The following is a 22,148-nucleotide window of genomic DNA, read 5'->3' as shown; positions in this document are numbered from 1 at the left end:
ACATGCATATTGACACTACACACACACTGTCATACAAAATGTTGTCAATAAAACCGTGAATTGGGAATTTCAACAGTGTGCAGGCCTTCCTGTTCTATACTTTCACACAAGCTGTTGCTGCTACTCTGTTTATTATATATCCTGGTTGCCTAGTCACTTTTACCCCTATCCACATGTACATAGAGTATTACCTAATTTACCTCAACTATCTCATACCCCTGCACATTAACTCAGTACTGGTACTCCTTGTATATAGCCTCATTACAGATTTTATTGTGTTACTATTTCCTTTTTTTGTTATTTAGAAAATATGTATCTTACTTTTTAACTCTGCATTGTTGGGAATGGGATGGTGAGTAAGCATTTGACTATAAAGTTTACATCCGGTTGTATTCGGGGCATTTGACTATAAAGTTTACATCCGGTTGTATTCGGGGCATGTGACTATAAAGTTTACATCCGGTTGTATTCGGGGCATGTGACTATAAAGTTTACATCCGGTTGTATTCGGGGCATGTGACTATAAAGTTTACATCCGGTTGTATTCGGGGCATTTGACTATAAAGTTTACATCCGGTTGTATTCGGGGCATGTGACTATAAAGTTTACATCCGGTTGTATTCGGGGCATGTGACTATAAAGTTTACATCCGGTTGTATTCGGGGCATGTGACTATAAAGTTTACATCCGGTTGTATTCGGGGCATGTGACCGAATACACTTCGATTTGATCATTGGAATTTCTCAGATATTCTTTTACTATATTACATCTACCCCTGAGTCCAGGTTGGATTAAACTACTCACACAGAGGGATGAATGACCTCATCTGACCAGTGTGTGACCTCACCCTGCCTTTGAAGCCAAGCGGAACCATGGCCCGACACTGAGACTCCCATTGACACTAATCGTGGTTTATATGATACCTATATGGGCAGGACTTGTAAAGTCAGAGGGCCAGATAACTTTAACAGATTCCACTGGCTAGATCCATTGGATGAGGCTTTTGCAGCAAGCACTATTGTTGCTTCCCAATACAGAGACATATGTGTTTGCTCTTCTCCCTGTGGGCAATGGGGGCATGGAGAACCTGTATGCCCATAAAGTCCAAGCATTTCCCTTGGATCCAGCAGCAGCATAAAGGGCCATTGCGCCGTTTTAAATGTTCAGTTGTGCTGAGGGTTAATGCGTGCAGTACCAGCCGCCTCTGGACACGGACCATTTACTGAGGCCGATAGATGATGTGTTAGAACTACGGTGTGTGTGTGTGTGTGTGTGTGTGCCTGTGTAATGTTTGTACAGTCAACCTGCATGTGTGCACGAGTGTGTGCGTGTATGTTCCCCACACCCAGTCATCTGCAGGCCAGAGGCCAGAGTGGAGCCCCAGCTGTGTTTCATAAGCTATAAAACTTCAAACAGCATCACCCAGACAGGCCCAATGTACTCTCAAAGCTCCACAGCACCATCTCCTTCCCTTTTATTGGACAACTCAGGAGACAGACCATGAAGGCTACATCACCATCAGAAGAGTCGCCGTCAGAGACAGTGGGAGAGGCCTGGGAGAAGGAGAAAGAGGACAGAGGGAGTACTGTTCATTGGTTCCAAACAGTAGGAGAAACTTGAACCTTTGCCCCGGATGTGTTTGATTGACACCTGACTGAGGTAGACCCTGAACATGCCAACCCCAGGCAGCAGGTTTCACGCTTTTTTGGAGAGGGATAGCAACCGCAGGAATTCCCTTTAATGAACCTTCAGACTGTCTGATGAAAGCCTTCCACATCAACCAACCCCAGAGAAACAGATACAGTCAGTGGGACTAAGTTCGACTAGGCTTCATCAGGTGCTAGCTATGTACAGTACGAGACAGCAGTGACTTTCATTCTACAAAGGTGGTTATGAACTATAAATTGTTAAATCCAAACCTGAGATAGTTGTTGGAGTTTACAAGTTTCAGTAGGTAGATCTACTTTAAGTCCAGTTGATCTTAATGTAGGTGTTAGTGGTACCGGTGACAGCCTCTGCCAGGTTGTTTCACTGTCCTGGTTGGCCAGTGTTCAGCCTACTGCCCTCCACAACCTCCTCTTAGTGCCTACAGCCCTGTGTTTAAGGTCTCCTGCTCCATCAGCACTGGCTGAGCCCACATTCCCCTGGCCTGGAGTCAGGAAAGGGCCGCACACACGCGCACGCACACACACCTGGTAGAGAGTTGCCACTGTTTTGATGATGCTCTCTGTCAGTGCAAGGTGGGAGCAATATGTCTACATGTCCATCCATTTCACACCTATTCATTTATGTAGCTCACTGACGTGTGTGAGTGTGCAAGAAGAAAAGGGAAAACACATACAGGTCTTACACCAAACTACTGAAGGAATTTGGAGTGAAGGGGTTGCTAGCTCTGCTCTTGACTTCATTTTCACATGCAGTATGTTGTAAATTAGGGAATAGAAGCGAATTTGGAGTGAAGGGGTTGCTAGCTCTGCTCTTGACTTCATTTTCACATGCAGTATGTTGTAAATTAGGGAATAGAAGCGAATTTGGAGTGAAGGGGTTGCTAGCTCTGCTCTTGACTTCATTTTCACATGCAGTATGTTGTAAATTAGGGAATAGAAGCGAATTTGGAGTGAAGGGGTTGCTAGCTCTGCTCTTGACTTCATTTTCACATGCAGTATGTTGTAAATTAGGGAATAGAAGCGAATTTGGAGTGAAGGGGTTGCTAGCTCTGCTCTTGACTTCATTTTCACATGCAGTATGTTGTAAATTAGGGAATAGAAGCGAATTTGGAGTGAAGGGGTTGCTAGCTCTGCTCTTGACTTCATTTTCACATGCAGTATGTTGTAAATTAGGGAATCGAAGCGAATTTGGAGTGAAGGGGTTGCTAGCTCTGCTCTTGACTTCATTTTCACATGCAGTATGTTGTAAATTAGGGAATAGAAGCGAATTTGGAGTGAAGGGGTTGCTAGCTCTGCTCTTGACTTCATTTTCACATGCAGTATGTTGTAAATTAGGGAATAGAAGCGAATTTGGAGTGAAGGAGTTGCTAGCTCTGCTCTTGACTTCATTTTCACATGCAGTATGTTGTAAATTAGGGAATAGAAGCGAATTTGGAGTGAAGGGGTTGCTAGCTCTGCTCTTGACTTCATTTTCACATGCAGTATGTTGTAAATTAGGGAATAGAAGCGAATTTGGAGTGAAGGGGTTGCTAGCTCTGCTCTTGACTTCATTTTCACATGCAGTATGTTGTAAATTAGGGAATAGAAGCGAATTTGGAGTGAAGGGGTTGCTAGCTCTGCTCTTGACTTCATTTTCACATGCAGTATGTTGTAAATTAGGGAATAGAAGCGAATTTGGAGTGAAGGGGTTGCTAGCTCTGCTCTTGACTTCATTTTCACATGCAGTATGTTGTAAATTAGGGAATAGAAGCGAATTTGGAGTGAAGGGGTTGCTAGCTCTGCTCTTGACTTCATTTTCACATGCAGTATGTTGTAAATTAGGGAATAGAAGCGAATTTGGAGTGAAGGGGTTGCTAGCTCTGCTCTTGACTTCATTTTCACATGCAGTATGTTGTAAATTAGGGAATAGAAGCGAATTTGGAGTGAAGGGGTTGCTAGCTCTGCTCTTGACTTCATTTTCACATGCAGTATGTTGTAAATTAGGGAATAGAAGCGAATTTGGAGTGAAGGGGTTGCTAGCTCTGCTCTTGACTTCATTTTCACATGCAGTATGTTGTAAATTAGGGAATAGAAGCGAATTTGGAGTGAAGGGGTTGCTAGCTCTGCTCTTGACTTCATTTTCACATGCAGTATGTTGTAAATTAGGGAATAGAAGCGAATTTGGAGTGAAGGGGTTGCTAGCTCTGCTCTTGACTTCATTTTCACATGCAGTATGTTGTAAATTAGGGAATAGAAGCGAATTTGGAGTGAAGGGGTTGCTAGCTCTGCTCTTGACTTCATTTTCACATGCAGTATGTTGTAAATTAGGGAATAGAAGCGAATTTGGAGTGAAGGGGTTGCTAGCTCTGCTCTTGACTTCATTTTCACATGCAGTATGTTGTAAATTAGGGAATAGAAGCGAATTTGGAGTGAAGGAGTTGCTAGCTCTGCTCTTGACTTCATTTTCACATGCAGTATGTTGTAAATTAGGGAATAGAAGCGAATTTGGAGTGAAGGGGTTGCTAGCTCTGCTCTTGACTTCATTTTCACATGCAGTATGTTGTAAATCAGGGAATAGAAGCGAATTTGGAGTGAAGGGGTTGCTAGCTCTGCTCTTGACTTCATTTTCACATGCAGTATGTTGTAAATTAGGGAATAGAAGCGAATTTGGAGTGAAGGGGTTGCTAGCTCTGCTCTTGACTTCATTTTCACATGCAGTATGTTGTAAATTAGGGAATAGAAGCAAATTTGGAGTGAAGGAGTTGCTAGCTCTGCTCTTGACTTCATTTTCACATGCAGTATGTTGTAAATTAGGGAATAGAAGCGAATTTGGAGTGAAGGGGTTGCTAGCTCTGCTCTTGACTTCATTTTCACATGCAGTATGTTGTAAATCAGGGAATAGAAGCGAATTTGGAGTGAAGGGGTTGCTAGCTCTGCTCTTGACTTCATTTTCACATGCAGTATGTTGTAAATCAGGGAATAGAAGCGAATTTGGAGTGAAGGGGTTGCTAGCTCTGCTCTTGACTTCGTTTTCACATGCAGTATGTTGTAAATTAGGGAATAGAAGCGAATTTGGAGTGAAGGGGTTGCTAGCTCTGCTCTTGACTTCGTTTTCACATGCAGTATGTTGTAAATTAGGGAATAGAAGCGAATTTGGAGTGAAGGGGTTGCTAGCTCTGCTCTTGACTTCATTTTCACATGCAGTATGTTGTAAATTAGGGAATAGAAGCGAATTTGGAGTGAAGGGGTTGCTAGCTCTGCTCTTGACTTCGTTTTCACATGCAGTATGTTGTAAATTAGGGAATAGAAGCGAATTTGGAGTGAAGGGGTTGCTAGCTCTGCTCTTGACTTCGTTTTCACATGCAGTATGTTGTAAATTAGGGAATAGAAGCGAATTTGGAGTGAAGGGGTTGCTAGCTCTGCTCTTGACTTCATTTTCACATGCAGTATGTTGTAAATTAGGGAATAGAAGCGAATTTGGAGTGAAGGGGTTGCTAGCTCTGCTCTTGACTTCATTTTCACATGCAGTATGTTGTAAATTAGGGAATAGAAGCGAATTTGGAGTGAAGGGGTTGCTAGCTCTGCTCTTGACTTCGTTTTCACATGCAGTATGTTGTAAATTAGGGAATAGAAGTGAATTTGGAGTGAAGGGGTTGCTAGCTCTGCTCTTGACTTCGTTTTCACATGCAGTATGTTGTAAATTAGGGAATAGAAGCGAATTTGGAGTGAAGGGGTTGCTAGCTCTGCTCTTGACTTCGTTTTCACATGCAGTATGTTGTAAATTAGGGAATAGAAGCGAATTTGGAGTGAAGGGGTTGCTAGCTCTGCTCTTGACTTCATTTTCACATGCAGTATGTTGTAAATTAGGGAATAGAAGCGAATTTGGAGTGAAGGGGTTGCTAGCTCTGCTCTTGACTTCGTTTTCACATGCAGTATGTTGTAAATTAGGGAATAGAAGCGAATTTGGAGTGAAGGGGTTGCTAGCTCTGCTCTTGACTTCGTTTTCACATGCAGTATGTTGTAAATTAGGGAATAGAAGCGAATTTGGAGTGAAGGGGTTGCTAGCTCTGCTCTTGACTTCATTTTCACATGCAGTATGTTGTAAATTAGGGAATAGAAGCGAATTTGGAGTGAAGGGGTTGCTAGCTCTGCTCTTGACTTCATTTTCACATGCAGTATGTTGTAAATTAGGGAATAGAAGTGAATTTGGAGTGAAGGGGTTGCTAGCTCTGCTCTTGACTTCGTTTTCACATGCAGTATGTTGTAAATTAGGGAATAGAAGCGAATTTGGAGTGAAGGGGTTGCTAGCTCTGCTCTTGACTTCATTTTCACATGCAGTATGTTGTAAATTAGGGAATAGAAGTGAATTTGGAGTGAAGGGGTTGCTAGCTCTGCTCTTGACTTCGTTTTCACATGCAGTATGTTGTAAATTAGGGAATAGAAGCGAATTTGGAGTGAAGGGGTTGCTAGCTCTGCTCTTGACTTCGTTTTCACATGCAGTATGTTGTAAATTAGGGAATAGAAGCGAATTTGGAGTGAAGGGGTTGCTAGCTCTGCTCTTGACTTCGTTTTCACATGCAGTATGTTGTAAATTAGGGAATAGAAGCGAATTTGGAGTGAAGGGGTTGCTAGCTCTGCTCTTGACTTCGTTTTCACATGCAGTATGTTGTAAATTAGGGAATAGAAGCGAATTTGGAGTGAAGGGGTTGCTAGCTCTGCTCTTGACTTCGTTTTCACATGCAGTATGTTGTAAATTAGGGAATAGAAGCGAATTTGGAGTGAAGGGGTTGCTAGCTCTGCTCTTGACTTCGTTTTCACATGCAGTATGTTGTAAATTAGGGAATAGAAGTGAATTTGGAGTGAAGGGGTTGCTAGCTCTGCTCTTGACTTCGTTTTCACATGCAGTATGTTGTAAATTAGGGAATAGAAGTGAATTTGGAGTGAAGGGGTTGCTAGCTCTGCTCTTGACTTCGTTTTCACATGCAGTATGTTGTAAATTAGGGAATAGAAGCGTTGCTGCGGTTGAGACAAGTTGTATTCAAAAGAGAGGCATTGCCGTCATTGTGATCAAACCTACACCGGCCTGTGATCCAGACTTTGTGTGCTTTAAAGTAGTTTAGCTTCTGGTGCACTTCTGTTAACACAACATCAATGAGATGTAGTTTATCGATTATGCTGTAGCTGAGCGCTTAATGCTTTCCCCCCTCAAGAGCAGCGATTACAGTCCACGGCTGTGTTTTGACAGGCACAGCGTCTCATCTTTCATCCACAACCCTCTGACACATACAGGCTGCTGCGCCTCCAACTACATTCCTCAGGGAAACAAAGGATGAGTGTGTTTTCTCAGGGACCCACTGTTGATTGCACCTGAACATGTGCTCAAGGGAGTTCAGGATCTCATGTTTATAGACCACGTCATTATGAAACTTACAATCATTTGACCATCCTGAATCCATGATCAAACAGAGCCGATAACGTTCCATGTTCCGTGAATCCATGATCAAACAGAGCCGATAACGTTCCACCTATGTTCCGTGAATCCATGATCATACAGAGCTGATAACGTTCCACCTATGTTCCGTGAATCCATGATCAAACAGAGCCGATAACGTTCTATGTTCCGTGAATCCTAACATGCCAGCAGTCTGTGTGGTTCATAACTCGTCATTACAATATAGTCTGGTTGTTTAACCATCGTCATTACAATATAGTCAGGTTGTTTAACCATCTTCATTACAATATAGTCTGGTTGTTTAACCATCTTCATTACAATATAGTCTGGTTGTTTAACCATCTTCATTACAATATAGTCTGGTTGTTTAACCAGCGTCATTACAATATAGTCTGGTTGTTTAACCAGCGTCATTACAATATAGTCTGGTTGTTTAACCAGCGTCATTACAATATAGTCTGGTTGTTTAACCATCTTCATTACAATATAGTCTGGTTGTTTAACCATCTTCATTACAATATAGTCTGGTTGTTTAACCATCTTCATTACAATATAGTCTGGTTGTTTAACCATCTTCATTACAATATAGTCTGGTTGTTTAACCATCTTCATTACAATATAGTCTGGTTGTTTAACCATCTTCATTACAATATAGTCTGGTTGTTTAACCATCTTCATTACAATATAGTCTGGTTGTTTAACCAGCGTCATTACAATATAGTCTGGTTGTTTAACCATCGTCATTACAATATAGTCTGGTTGTTTAACCATCGTCATTACAATATAGTCTGGTTGTTTAACCATCTTCATTACAATATAGTCTGGTTGTTTAACCATCTTCATTACAATATAGTCTGGTTGTTTAACCATCTTCATTACAATATAGTCTGGTTGTTTAACCATCTTCATTACAATATAGTCTGGTTGTTTAACCATCTTCATTACAATATAGTCTGGTTGTTTAACTATCTTCATTACAATATAGTCTGGTTGTTTAACCATCGTCATTACAATATAGTCTGGTTGTTTAACCATCTTCATTACAATATAGTCTGGTTGTTTAACCATCTTCATTACAATATAGTCTGGTTGTTTAACTATCTTCATTACAATATAGTCTGGTTGTTTAACCATCTTCATTACAATATAGTCTGGTTGTTTAACCATCTTCATTACAATATAGTCTGGTTGTTTAACCATCGTCATTACAATATAGTCTGGTTGTTTAACCAGCATCATTACAATATAGTCTGGTTGTTTAACCATCTTCATTACAACATAGTCTGGTTGTTTAACCATCTTCATTACAATATAGTCAGTCTGGTTGTTTAACCATCTTCATTACAATATAGTCTGGTTGTTTAACCATCGTCATTACAATATAGTCTGGTTGTTTAACCATCTTCATTACAATATAGTCTGGTTGTTTAACTATCTTCATTACAATATAGTCTGGTTGTTTAACCAGCGTCATTACAATATAGTCTGGTTGTTTAACCATCTTCATTACAATATAGTCTGGTTGTTTAACCAGCGTCATTACAATATAGTCTGGTTGTTTAACCATCGTCATTACAATATAGTCTGGTTGTTTAACCATCGTCATTACAATATAGTCTGGTTGTTTAACCATCTTCATTACAATATAGTCTGGTTGTTTAACCATCTTCATTACAATATAGTCTGGTTGTTTAACCAGCGTCATTACAATATAGTCTGGTTGTTTAACCAGCGTCATTACAATATAGTCTGGTTGTTTAACCAGCGTCATTACAATATAGTCTGGTTGTTTAACCAGCGTCATTACAATATAGTCTGGTTGTTTAACCATCTTCATTACAATATAGTCTGGTTGTTTAACCATCTTCATTACAATATAGTCTGGTTGTTTAACCATCTTCATTACAATATAGTCTGGTTGTTTAACCATCTTCATTACAATATAGTCTGGTTGTTTAACCATCTTCATTACAATATAGTCTGGTTGTTTAACCATCTTCATTACAATATAGTCTGGTTGTTTAACCATCTTCATTACAATATAGTCTGGTTGTTTAACCAGCGTCATTACAATATAGTCTGGTTGTTTAACCATCGTCATTACAATATAGTCTGGTTGTTTAACCATCGTCATTACAATATAGTCTGGTTGTTTAACCATCTTCATTACAATATAGTCTGGTTGTTTAACCATCTTCATTACAATATAGTCTGGTTGTTTAACTATCTTCATTACAATATAGTCTGGTTGTTTAACCATCTTCATTACAATATAGTCTGGTTGTTTAACCATCTTCATTACAATATAGTCTGGTTGTTTAACCATCTTCATTACAATATAGTCTGGTTGTTTAACTATCTTCATTACAATATAGTCTGGTTGTTTAACCATCGTCATTACAATATAGTCTGGTTGTTTAACCATCTTCATTACAATATAGTCTGGTTGTTTAACCATCTTCATTACAATATAGTCTGGTTGTTTAACTATCTTCATTACAATATAGTCTGGTTGTTTAACCATCTTCATTACAATATAGTCTGGTTGTTTAACCATCTTCATTACAATATAGTCTGGTTGTTTAACCATCGTCATTACAATATAGTCTGGTTGTTTAACCAGCATCATTACAAAATAGTCTGGTTGTTTAACCATCTTCATTACAATATAGTCAGTCTGGTTGTTTAACCATCTTCATTACAATATGGTCTGGTTGTTTAACCATCGTCATTACAATATAGTCAGTCTAGTTGTTTAACCATCTTCATTACAATATAGTCTGGTTGTTTAACCATCTTCATTACAACATAGTCTGGTTGTTTAACCATCTTCATTACAATATAGTCAGTCTGGTTGTTTAACCATCTTCATTACAATATAGTCTGGTTGTTTAACCATCGTCATTACAATATAGTCTGGTTGTTTAACCATCTTCATTACAATATAGTCTGGTTGTTTAACTATCTTCATTACAATATAGTCTGGTTGTTTAACCAGCGTCATTACAATATAGTCTGGTTGTTTAACCATCTTCATTACAATATAGTCTGGTTGTTTAACCAGCGTCATTACAATATAGTCTGGTTGTTTAACCATCGTCATTACAATATAGTCTGGTTGTTTAACCATCGTCATTACAATATAGTCTGGTTGTTTAACCATCTTCATTACAATATAGTCTGGTTGTTTAATCATCTTCATTACAATATAGTCTGGTTGTTTAACCATCGTCATTACAATATAGTCTGGTTGTTTAACCATCGTCATTACAATATAGTCTGGTTGTTTAACCATCGTCATTACAATATAGTCTGGTTGTTTAACCATCTTCATTACAATATAGTCTGGTTGTTTAACCATCTTCATTACAATATAGTCTGGTTGTTTAACCATCTTCATTACAATATAGTCTGGTTGTTTAATCATCGTCATTACAATATAGTCAGTCTGGTTGTTTAACCATCTTCATTACAATATAGTCTGGTTGTTTAACCATCTTCATTACAATATAGTCTGGTTGTTTAACCATCTTCATTACAATATAGTCTGGTTGTTTAACCATCGTCATTACAATATAGTCTGGTTGTTTAACCATCTTCATTACAATATAGTCTGGTTGTTTAACCATCTTCATTACAATATAGTCTGGTTGTTTAACCATCTTCATTACAATATAGTAAGGTTGTTTAACCAGCGTCATTACAATATAGTCTGGTTGTTTAACCATCGTCATTACAATATAGTCTGGTTGTTTAACCAGCGTCATTACAATATAGTCTGGTTGTTTAACCATCTTCATTACAATATAGTCTGGTTGTTTAACCATCTTCATTACAATATAGTCTGGTTGTTTAACCATCTTCATTACAATATAGTCTGGTTGTTTAACCAGCGTCATTACAATATAGTCTGGTTGTTTAACCATCTTCATTACAATATAGTCTGGTTGTTTAACCATCTTCATTACAATATAGTCTGGTTGTTTAACCATCTTCATTACATTTTAGTCTGGTTGTTTAACTATCTTCATTACAATATAGTCTGGTTGTTTAACCAGCGTCATTACAATATAGTCTGGTTGTTTAACTATCTTCATTACAATATGGTCTGGTTGTTTAACCATCTTCATTACAATATAGTCTGGTTGTTTAACCAGCGTCATTACAATATAGTCTGGTTGTTTAACTATCTTCATTACAATATAGTCTGGTTGTTTAACCATCTTCATTACAATATAGTAAGGTTGTTTAACCAGCGTCATTACAATATAGTCTGGTTGTTTAACCATCTTCATTACAATATAGTTGTCATGTAATGTCATGTTGTGTCTTGTCTCTGTCCTTTCCCTTCACCCTGTCTCCCTCTGCTGGTCGTTGTTAGGTTACCTTTTCTCCCCCGCTTTCTCCCAGCTGTTCCTTGTCTCCTCTAACTACCCATTCACCCCGTTTCCCACCTGTTCCCTTTTTCCCTCTGATTAGGTCCCTATATCTCTCTCTGTTTCTGTTCCTGTCCTTGTCGGATTCTTGTTTGTTGTGTTTCATGACTGAGCCAGACTATCGTCATGTTTGCTGTAACCTTGTCCTGTCCTGTCGGAATCTGCCGGTCTATCTGAGCCTACCTATGTTTGGTTATTAAAGAAGCTCTGTTTAAGTTAGTTCGCTTTTGGGTCCTCATTCACTCACCATAACAGAAGAATCCGACCAAGAATGGACCCAGCGACTTCGGATCCTCTCCACTCAGCCGTCGGGATCCAGGGAGCGATGCTAGGCAGACACGAGCAGGAAGTGTCTGCTGCTCGACATGCCGTTGAGACCCTGGCCACCCAAGTCTCCAACCTCACAGAACAGGTTCACCATCTCCGCCTCGATCCACCGGCCACTTCCAGGGCTTTCGAATCTCCGGAGCCCAGAATCAATAACCCGCCGTGTTACTCTGGGGAGCCCACTGAATGCCGCTCGTTCCTCACCCAGTGTGATATTGTGTTTTCTCTCCAGCCCAACACTTACTCCAGGAGCACTGCTCGTGTCGCCTACGTCATATCTCTCCTTATTGGACGGGCTCGTGAGTGGGGCACGGCAATCTGGGAGGCAAGGGCTGAGTGTACTAACCAGTATCAAGACTTTAAGGAGGAGATGATACGGGTTTTTGATCGATCTGTTTTTGGGGAGGAGGCTTCCAGGGCCCTGTCTTCCCTATGTCAAGGCAATCGATCCATAACAGACTACTCTATTGAGTTTCGCACTCTTGCTGTCTCCAGTGGCTGGAACGAGCCGGCCTTGCTCGCTCGTCTTCTGGAGGGTTTCCGCGCAGAGGTAAAGGATGAGATTCTCTCCCGGGAGGTTCCTTCCAGCGTGGATTCCTTGATTGAACTCGCTATTCGCATTGAGCGACGGGTTGATCTTCGTCACCGAGCTCGTGGAAAGGAGCTTGCGCTCTCCGTCGCCTCCCTCTCCGCATCACTACCATCTTCCTCTGCCGGCTCGGGTGCTGAGCCCATGCAGCTGGGAGGTATCCGCATCTCGACTAAGGAGAGGGAACGGAGAATCACCAACCGCCTCTGTCTCTATTGCGGTTCCGCTGGTCATTTTGTCACTTCATGTCCAGTAAAAGGCCAGAGCTCGTCAATAAGCGGAGGGCTACTGGTGAGCGCTACTACTCCTGTCTCTCCTTCAAGATCCTGCACTACCTTGTCGGTCCATCTACGCTGGACCGGTTCGTCAGCTTCCTGCAGTGCCTTAATAGACTCTGGGGCGGAGGGCTGTTTTATGGACGAGACCTGGGCTCGGGAACATGACATTCCTCTCAGACAGTTAAAGGAGCCCACGGCCTTGTTCGCCCTGGATGGTAGTCCTCTCCCCAGGATTCAGCGTGAGACGCTACCTTTAACCCTCACTGTTTCTGGTAATCATAGTGAAACCATTTCTTTTTTAATTTTTCGTTCACCTTTTACACCTGTTGTTTTGGGCCATCCCTGGCTAGTTTGTCATAATCCTTCCATTAATTGGTCTAGTAATTCTATCCTCTCCTGGAACGTCTCTTGTCATGTGAAATGTTTAATGTCTGCTATCCCTCCTGTTTCCTCTGTCTCTTCTTCACAGGAGGAGCCTGGTGATTTGACAGGGGTGCCGGAGGAATATCACGATCTGCGCACGGTGTTCAGTCGGTCCAGGGCCACCTCTCTTCCTCCACACCGGTCGTATGATTGTAGTATTGATCTCCTTCCGGGAACCACCCCCCCCCCGGGGTAGACTATACTCTCTGTCGGCTCCCGAACGTAAGGCTCTCGAAGATTATTTGTCTGTAGCTCTTGACGCCGGTACCATAGTCCCCTCCTCCTCTCCCGCCGGAGCGGGGGTTTTTTTTGTCAAGAAGAAGGACGGGTCTCTGCGCCCCTGCATAGATTATCGAGGGCTGAATGACATAACAGTGAAGAATCGTTATCCGCTTCCTCTTATGTCTTCAGCCTTCGAGATCCTGCAGGGAGCCAGGTTTTTCACTAAGTTGGACCTTCGTAACGCTTACCATCTCGTGCGCATCAGGGAGGGGGACGAGTGGAAGACGGCGTTTAACACTCCGTTAGGGCACTTTGAATACCGGGTTCTTCCTTTCGGCCTCGCTAACGCTCCAGCTGTCTTTCAGGCATTAGTCAATGATGTCCTGAGAGACATGCTGAACATCTTTGTTTTCGTTTACCTTGACGATATCCTGATTTTTTCACCGTCACTCCAGATTCATGTTCAGCACGTTCGACGTGTCCTCCAGCGCCTTTTAGAGAATTGTCTTTTTGTGAAGGCTGAGAAGTGCACTTTTCATGCCTCCTCCGTCACATTTCTCGGTTCTGTTATTTCCGCTGAAGGCATTAAGATGGATCCCGCTAAGGTCCAAGCTGTCATTGATTGGCCCGTCCCTAAGTCACGCGTCGAGCTGCAGCGCTTTCTCGGCTTCGCGAACTTCTATCGTCGTTTCATCCGTAATTTCGGTCAGGTGGCAGCTCCTCTCACAGCCCTTACTTCTGTCAAGACGTGCTTTAAGTGGTCCGTTTCCGCCCAGGGAGCTTTTGATCTCCTCAAGAATCGTTTTACATCCGCTCCTATCCTTGTTACACCTGACGTCTCTAGACAGTTCGTTGTCGAGGTTGACGCGTCAGAGGTGGGCGTGGGAGCCATCCTTTCTCAGCGCTCCCTCTCTGACGACAAGGTCCACCCATGCGCGTATTTTTCTCATCGCCTGTCGCCGTCGGAACGTAACTATGATGTGGGTAACCGCGAACTGCTCGCCATCCGGTTAGCCCTAGGCGAATGGCGACAGTGGTTGGAGGGGGCGACCGTTCCTTTTGTCGTTTGGACCGACCATAGGAACCTTGAGTACATCCGTTCTGCCAAACGACTTAATGCGCGTCAGGCGCGTTGGGCGCTGTTTTTCGCTCGTTTCGAGTTCGTGATTTCTTATCGTCCGGGCTCTAAGAACACCAAGCCTGATGCTTTGTCTCGTCTCTTCAGTTCTTCAGTAGCTTCCACTGACCCCGAGGGGATTCTCCCTGAGGGGCGTGTTGTCGGGTTGACTGTCTGGGGAATTGAGAGGCAGGTAAAACAAGCGCTCACTCACACTCCGTCGCCGCGCGCTTGTCCTAGGAACCTTCTTTTCGTTCCCGTTCCTACTCGTCTGGCCGTTCTTCAGTGGGCTCACTCTGCCAAGTTAGCCGGCCACCCTGGCGTTCGGGGTACGCTTGCTTCCATTCGCCAGCGTTTTTGGTGGCCCACCCGGGAGCATGACACGCGTCGTTTCGTGGCTGCTTGTTCGGTCTGCGCGCAGACTAAGTCCGGTAACTCTCCTCCTGCCGGCCGTCTCAGGCCGCTTCCTATTCCCTCTCGACCGTGGTCTCACATCGCCTTAGATTTTGTCACCGGACTGCCTTCGTCAGCGGGGAAGACTGTTATTCTTACGGTTGTCGATAGGTTCTCTAAGGCGGCTCATTTCATTCCCCTTGCTAAGCTTCCTTCAGCTAAAGAGACGGCACAAATCATCATCGAGAATGTTTTCAGAATTCATGGCCTTCCGTCAGACGTCGTTTCGGACAGAGGTCCGCAATTCACGTCTCAATTTTGGAGGGAGTTTTGCCGTTTGATTGGGGCTTCCGTCAGTCTCTCTTCCGGCTTTCACCCCCAGTCTAACGGTCAAGCAGAACGGGCCAATCAGACTATTGGTCGCATCTTACGCAGTCTTTCTTTTCGTAACCCTGCGTCTTGGTCAGAAAAGCTCCCCTGGGCAGAATACGCCCACAACTCGCTTCCTTCGTCTGCGACCGGGCTATCTCCTTTTCAGAGTAGCCTCGGGTACCAGCCTCCGCTGTTCTCATCTCAGTTCGCCGAGTCCAGCGTCCCCTCCGCTCAGGCTTTTGTCCAACGTTGCGAGCGCACCTGGAAGAGGGTCAGGTCTGCACTTTGCCGTTATAGGACGCAGACTGTGAGGGCTGCTAATAAGCGTAGAACTAAGAGTCCTAGATATTGTCGCGGTCAGAGAGTTTGGCTCTCCACTCAGAACCTTCCCCTTAAGACGGCTTCTCGCAAGTTGACCCCGCGGTTCATTGGTCCGTTCCGTATTTCTCGGGTCATTAATCCTGTCGCAGTTCGACTTCTTCTTCCGCGATACCTTCGTCGCGTCCACCCGGTCTTCCATGTCTCCTGCATCAAGCCCGTCCTTCGCGCCCCCGCTCGTCTCCCCCCCCCCCCCCCCCCCATCCTTGTCGAGGGCGCACCCATCTACAGGGTCCGTAGAATTTTGGACATGCGTCCTCGGGGCCGTGGTCACCAGTACCTCGTAGATTGGGAGGGGTACGGTCCTGAGGAGAGGAGTTGGGTTCCCTCTCGGGACGTGCTGGACCGTGCGCTGATCGAGGATTTCCTCCGTTGCCGCCAGGTTTCCTCCTCGAGTGCGCCAGGAGGCGCTCGGTGAGTGGGGGGGTACTGTCATGTAATGTCATGTTGTGTCTTGTCTCTGTCCTTTCCCTTCACCCTGTCTCCCTCTGCTGGTCGTTGTTAGGTTACCTTTTCTCCCCCGCTTTCTCCCAGCTGTTCCTTGTCTCCTCTAACTACCCATTCACCCCGTTTCCCACCTGTTCCCTTTTTCCCTCTGATTAGGTCCCTATATCTCTCTCTGTTTCTGTTCCTGTCCTTGTCGGATTCTTGTTTGTTGTGTTTCATGCCTGAGCCAGACTATCGTCATGTTTGCTGTAACCTTGTCCTGTCCTGTCGGAATCTGCCGGTCTATCTGAGCCTACCTATGTTTGGTTATTAAAGAAGCTCTGTTTAAGTTAGTTCGCTTTTGGGTCCTCATTCACTCACCATAACAATAGTCTGGTTGTTTAACCATCGTCTGTCACACCCTGACCGTAGTTTACTTTGTATATTTCTATGTTGTGGTTGGTCAGGGTGTGATCTGAGTGGGCATTCTATGTTACATGTCTAGTTTGTCTAGTTCTATGTTCGGCCTGATATGGTTCTCAATCAGAGGCAGGTGTTCGTCATTGTCTCTGATTGGGAACCATATTTAGGTAGCCTGGGTTTCACTGTGTGTTTGTGGGTGATTGTTCCTGTCTATGTGTTTTCACCAGATAGGCTGTTTAGGTTTTCGTTACGTTTATTGTTTTTGTAGTGTTTGTGTTTACTGTGTTTTTTCATTAAACATGAATCGCAATCTACACGCTGCATTTTGGTCCGACTCTCCTTCTCATACAGAAAACCGTTACATCGTCATTACAATATAGTCTGGTTGTTTAACCATCGTCATTACAATATAGTCTGGTTGTTTAACCATCGTCATTACAATATAGTCTGGTTGTTTAACCATCGTCATTACAATATAGTCTGGTTGTTTAACCATCGTCATTACAATATAGTCTGTTTGTTTAACCAGCGTCATTACAATATAGTCTGGTTGTTTAACCAGCGTCATTACAATATAGTCTGGTTGTTTAACCATCTTCATTACAATATAGTCTGGTTATTTAACCATCGTCATTACAATATAGTCTGGTTGTTTAACCATCGTCATTACAATATAGTCTGGTTGTTTAACCAGCGTCATTACACTATAGTCTGGTTGTTTAACCATCTTCATTACAATATAGTCTGGTTGTTTAACCATCTTCATTACAATATAGTCTGGTTGTTTAACCATCTTCATTACAATATAGTCTGGTTGTTTAACCATCTTCATTACAATATAGTCTGGTTGTTTAACCATCGTCATTACAATATAGTCTGGTTGTTTAACCATCTTCATTACAATATAGTCTGGTTGTTTAACCATCGTCATTATAATATAGTCTGGTTGTTTAACCAGCGTCATTACAATATAGTCTGGTTGTTTAACCATCGTCATTACAATATAGTCTGGTTGTTTAACCATCTTCATTACAATATAGTCTGGTTGTTTAACCATCTTCATTACAATATAGTCTGGTTGTTTAACCATCTTCATTACAATATAGTCTGGTTGTTTAACCATCGTCATTACAATATAGTCTGGTTGTTTAACCATCGTCATTACAATATAGTCTGGTTGTTTAACCATCGTCATTACAATATAGTCTGGTTGTTTAACCATCGTCATTACAATATAGTCTGGTTGTTTAACCATCGTCATTACAATATAGTCTGTTTGTTTAACCAGCGTCATTACAATATAGTCTGGTTGTTTAACCAGCGTCATTACAATATAGTCTGGTTGTTTAACCATCTTCATTACAATATAGTCTGGTTATTTAACCATCGTCATTACAATATAGTCTGGTTGTTTAACCATCGTCATTACAATATAGTCTGGTTGTTTAACCAGCGTCATTACACTATAGTCTGGTTGTTTAACCATCTTCATTACAATATAGTCTGGTTGTTTAACCATCTTCATTACAATATAGTCTGGTTGTTTAACCATCTTCATTACAATATAGTCTGGTTGTTTAACCATCTTCATTACAATATAGTCTGGTTGTTTAACCATCGTCATTACAATATAGTCTGGTTGTTTAACCATCTTCATTACAATATAGTCTGGTTGTTTAACCATCGTCATTATAATATAGTCTGGTTGTTTAACCATCTTCATTACAATATAGTCTGGTTGTTTAACCAGCGTCATTACAATATAGTCTGGTTGTTTAACCATCGTCATTACAATATAGTCTGGTTGTTTAACCATCGTCATTACAATATAGTCTGGTTGTTTAACCATCTTCATTACAATATAGTCTGGTTGTTTAATCATCTTCATTACAATATAGTCTGGTTGTTTAACCATCGTCATTACAATATAGTCTGGTTGTTTAACCATTGTCATTACAATATAGTCTGGTTGTTTAACCATCGTCATTACAATATAGTCTGGTTGTTTAACCATCTTCATTACAATATAGTCTGGTTGTTTAACCATCTTCATTACAATATAGTCTGGTTGTTTAACCATCTTCATTACAATATAGTCTGGTTGTTTAATCATCGTCATTACAATATAGTCAGTCTGGTTGTTTAACCATCTTCATTACAATATAGTCTGGTTGTTTAACCATCTTCATTACAATATAGTCTGGTTGTTTAACCATCTTCATTACAATATAGTCTGGTTGTTTAACCATCGTCATTACAATATAGTCTGGTTGTTTAACCATCTTCATTACAATATAGTCTGGTTGTTTAACCATCTTCATTACAATATAGTCTGGTTGTTTAACCATCGTCATTACAATATAGTCTGGTTGTTTAACCATCTTCATTACAATATAGTCTGGTTGTTTAACCATCTTCATTACAATATAGTCTGGTTGTTTAACCATCTTCATTACAATATAGTAAGGTTGTTTAACCAGCGTCATTACAATATAGTCTGGTTGTTTAACCATTGTCATTACAATATAGTCTGGTTGTTTAACCAGCGTCATTACAATATAGTTTGGTTGTTTAACCATCTTCATTACAATATAGTCTGGTTGTTTAACCATCTTCATTACAATATAGTCTGGTTGTTTAACCATCTTCATTACAATATAGTCTGGTTGTTTAACCAGCGTCATTACAATATAGTCTGGTTGTTTAACCATCTTCATTACAATATAGTCTGGTTGTTTAACCATCTTCATTACAATATAGTCTGGTTGTTTAACCATCTTCATTACATTTTAGTCTGGTTGTTTAACTATCTTCATTACAATATAGTCTGGTTGTTTAACCAGCGTCATTACAATATAGTCTGGTTGTTTAACTATCTTCATTACAATATGGTCTGGTTGTTTAACCATCGTCATTACAATATAGTCAGTCTGGTTGTTTAACCATCTTCATTACAATATGGTCTGGTTGTTTAACCATCGTCATTACAATATAGTCAGTCTGGTTGTTTAACCATCTTCATTACAATATAGTCTGGTTGTTTAACCATCTTCATTACAATATAGTCTGGTTGTTTAACCATCTTCATTACAATATAGTCTGGTTGTTTAACCAGCGTCATTACAATATAGTCTGGTTGTTTAACCATCTTCATTACAATATAGTCTGGTTGTTTAACCATCTTCATTACAATATAGTAAGGTTGTTTAACCAGCGTCATTACAATATAGTCTGGTTGTTTAACCATCTTCATTACAATATAGTCTGGTTGTTTAACTATCTTCATTACAATATAGTCTGGTTGTTTAACCAGCGTCATTACAATATAGTCTGGTTGTTTAACTATCTTCATTACAATATAGTCTGGTTGTTTAACCATCTTCATTACAATATAGTAAGGTTGTTTAACCAGCGTCATTACAATATAGTCTGGTTGTTTAACCATCTTCATTACAATATAGTCTGGTTGTTTAACCATCGTCTGTCACACCCTGACCGTAGTTTACTTTGTATATTTCTATGTTGTGGTTGGTCAGGGTGTGATCTGAGTGGGCATTCTATGTTACATGTCTAGTTTGTCTAGTTCTATGTTCGGCCTGATATGGTTCTCAATCAGAGGCAGGTGTTCGTCATTGTCTCTGATTGGGAACCATATTTAGGTAGCCTGGGTTTCACTGTGTGTTTGTGGGTGATTGTTCCTGTCTATGTGTTTTCACCAGATAGGCTGTTTAGGTTTTCGTTACGTTTATTGTTTTTGTTGTGTTTAGTGTGTTTTTTCATTAAACATGAATCGCAATCTACACGCTGCATTTTGGTCCGACTCTCCTTCTCATACAGAAAACCGTTACATCGTCATTACAATATAGTCTGGTTGTTTAACCATCGTCATTACAATATAGTCTGGTTGTTTAACCATCGTCATTACAATATAGTCTGGTTGTTTAACCATCTTCATTACAATATAGTCTGGTTATTTAACCATCGTCATTACAATATAGTCTGATTGTTTAACCATCGTCATTACAATATAGTCTGGTTGTTTAACCAGCGTCATTACACTATAGTCTGGTTGTTTAACCATCTTCATTACAATATAGTCTGGTTGTTTAACCATCTTCATTACAATATAGTCTGGTTGTTTAACCATCTTCATTACAATATAGTCTGGTTGTTTAACCATCTTCATTACAATATAGTCTGGTTGTTTAACCATCGTCATTACAATATAGTCTGGTTGTTTAACCATCTTCATTACAATATAGTCTGGTTGTTTAACCATCGTCATTACAATATAGTCTGGTTGTTTAACTTTGTGCTGCAATCCCGTTAAAACGGGATGATATGACAACAGCCAGTGAAAGTGCAGGGTGCTAAATTCAAAACAACAGAAATGTCATAATTCAAATTCCTCAAACATACATGTATCTTATACTGTTTTAAAGGTAATCTTGTTGTTAATCCCACCACAGTGTCCGATTTCAAATATGCTTTTCAGCAAAAGCACCACAAACGATTGTTAGGTCACCACCAAACCACAATAAGCACAGCCATTTTTCCAGCCAAAGAGAGGAGTCACAAAAAGCACAAATAGAGATAAAATTAAATCACTAACCTTTAATGATCTTCATCAGATGACACGCATAGGACTTCATGTTACACAATACATGTATGTTTTGTTTGATAAAGTTCATATTTATATCAAAAAATCTGAATTTACATTGGTGCGTTACATTCACTAGTTCCAAAAACATCCAGTGATTTTGCATAGCCACATCAATTCAACAGAAATACTCATCATAAATGTAGACGATAATACAAGTTATACACATGGAATTATAGATATACCTCTCCTTAATGCAACTGCTGTGTCAGATTTCAAAAAAACTTTACGGAAAAAGCAAACCATTCAATAATCTGAGACGGCACTCAGAACAATAGTCAAATTAGCCGCCATGTTAGAGTCAACATAAACCAGAAATTACATGATAAATATTCCCTTACCTTTGATGATCTTCATCAGAATGCACTCCCAGGAATCCCAGGTCCAAAATAAATGCTTGATTTGTTCGATAATGTCTGTTATTTATGTCCAATTAGCTACTTTTGTTAGCGCGTTTGGTAAACCTATCCAAACGTTGGTGCTGGTCGACCTTTTCTTCGGACAAAAACTTCAAAAAGTTACATTACAGGTCGAAGAAACATTTCAAACTAAGTACAGAATCAATCATTAGGATGTTTTTATCATAAATCTTCAATAAAGTTCCAACCGGAGAATTCCTTTGTGTCTTGAGGAGGAACGGAACGCAGGAAGATATCATGTGCTATGCGCGTGACCTGGAACTGGCTCTCTGCCAGTAGTCTGATTCATTCCCCTCTTATTCAGTCCCACAACACAGTAGAAGCCTCATTCAAATTTCTATAGACGTTAGACATCTAGTAGAAGCCCTAGGAAGTGAATTTCAATAGGTGATGGGTTTAAAATAGATTTCTCACTTCCTGTTTGGATTTCTTCTCTGGTTTTTGCCTGCCATATGAGTTCTGTTATACTCACAGACATCATTCAAACAGTTGTAGAAAATGCAGAGTGTTTTCTATCCAATACTAATAATAATATGCATATATTAGCAACTGAGACTGAGGAGCAGGCCGTTTATTCTGGGCACCTT

The 22,148-nt window shown here is 40.9% G+C and overlaps 1 protein-coding gene across 1 annotated transcript in view; it reads left to right on the top strand.

The window, feature by feature from the left end:
* LOC110498061 (filamin-A-interacting protein 1) overlaps positions 1–22,148 on the top strand; it is a 47,693-nt gene that overhangs the window by 17,409 nt on the left and 8,136 nt on the right. The gene's annotated exons all lie outside the window — the stretch shown is intronic.

The sequence above is a fragment of the Oncorhynchus mykiss genome, chromosome 19 (genome assembly GCF_013265735.2).
Source record: "Oncorhynchus mykiss isolate Arlee chromosome 19, USDA_OmykA_1.1, whole genome shotgun sequence".
In the NCBI taxonomy this organism is placed as follows: domain Eukaryota; kingdom Metazoa; phylum Chordata; class Actinopteri; order Salmoniformes; family Salmonidae; genus Oncorhynchus; species Oncorhynchus mykiss.
The sequence above is the reverse complement of the archived record's forward strand: the minus strand, read 5'-3'. Positions and strand labels throughout refer to the sequence as shown.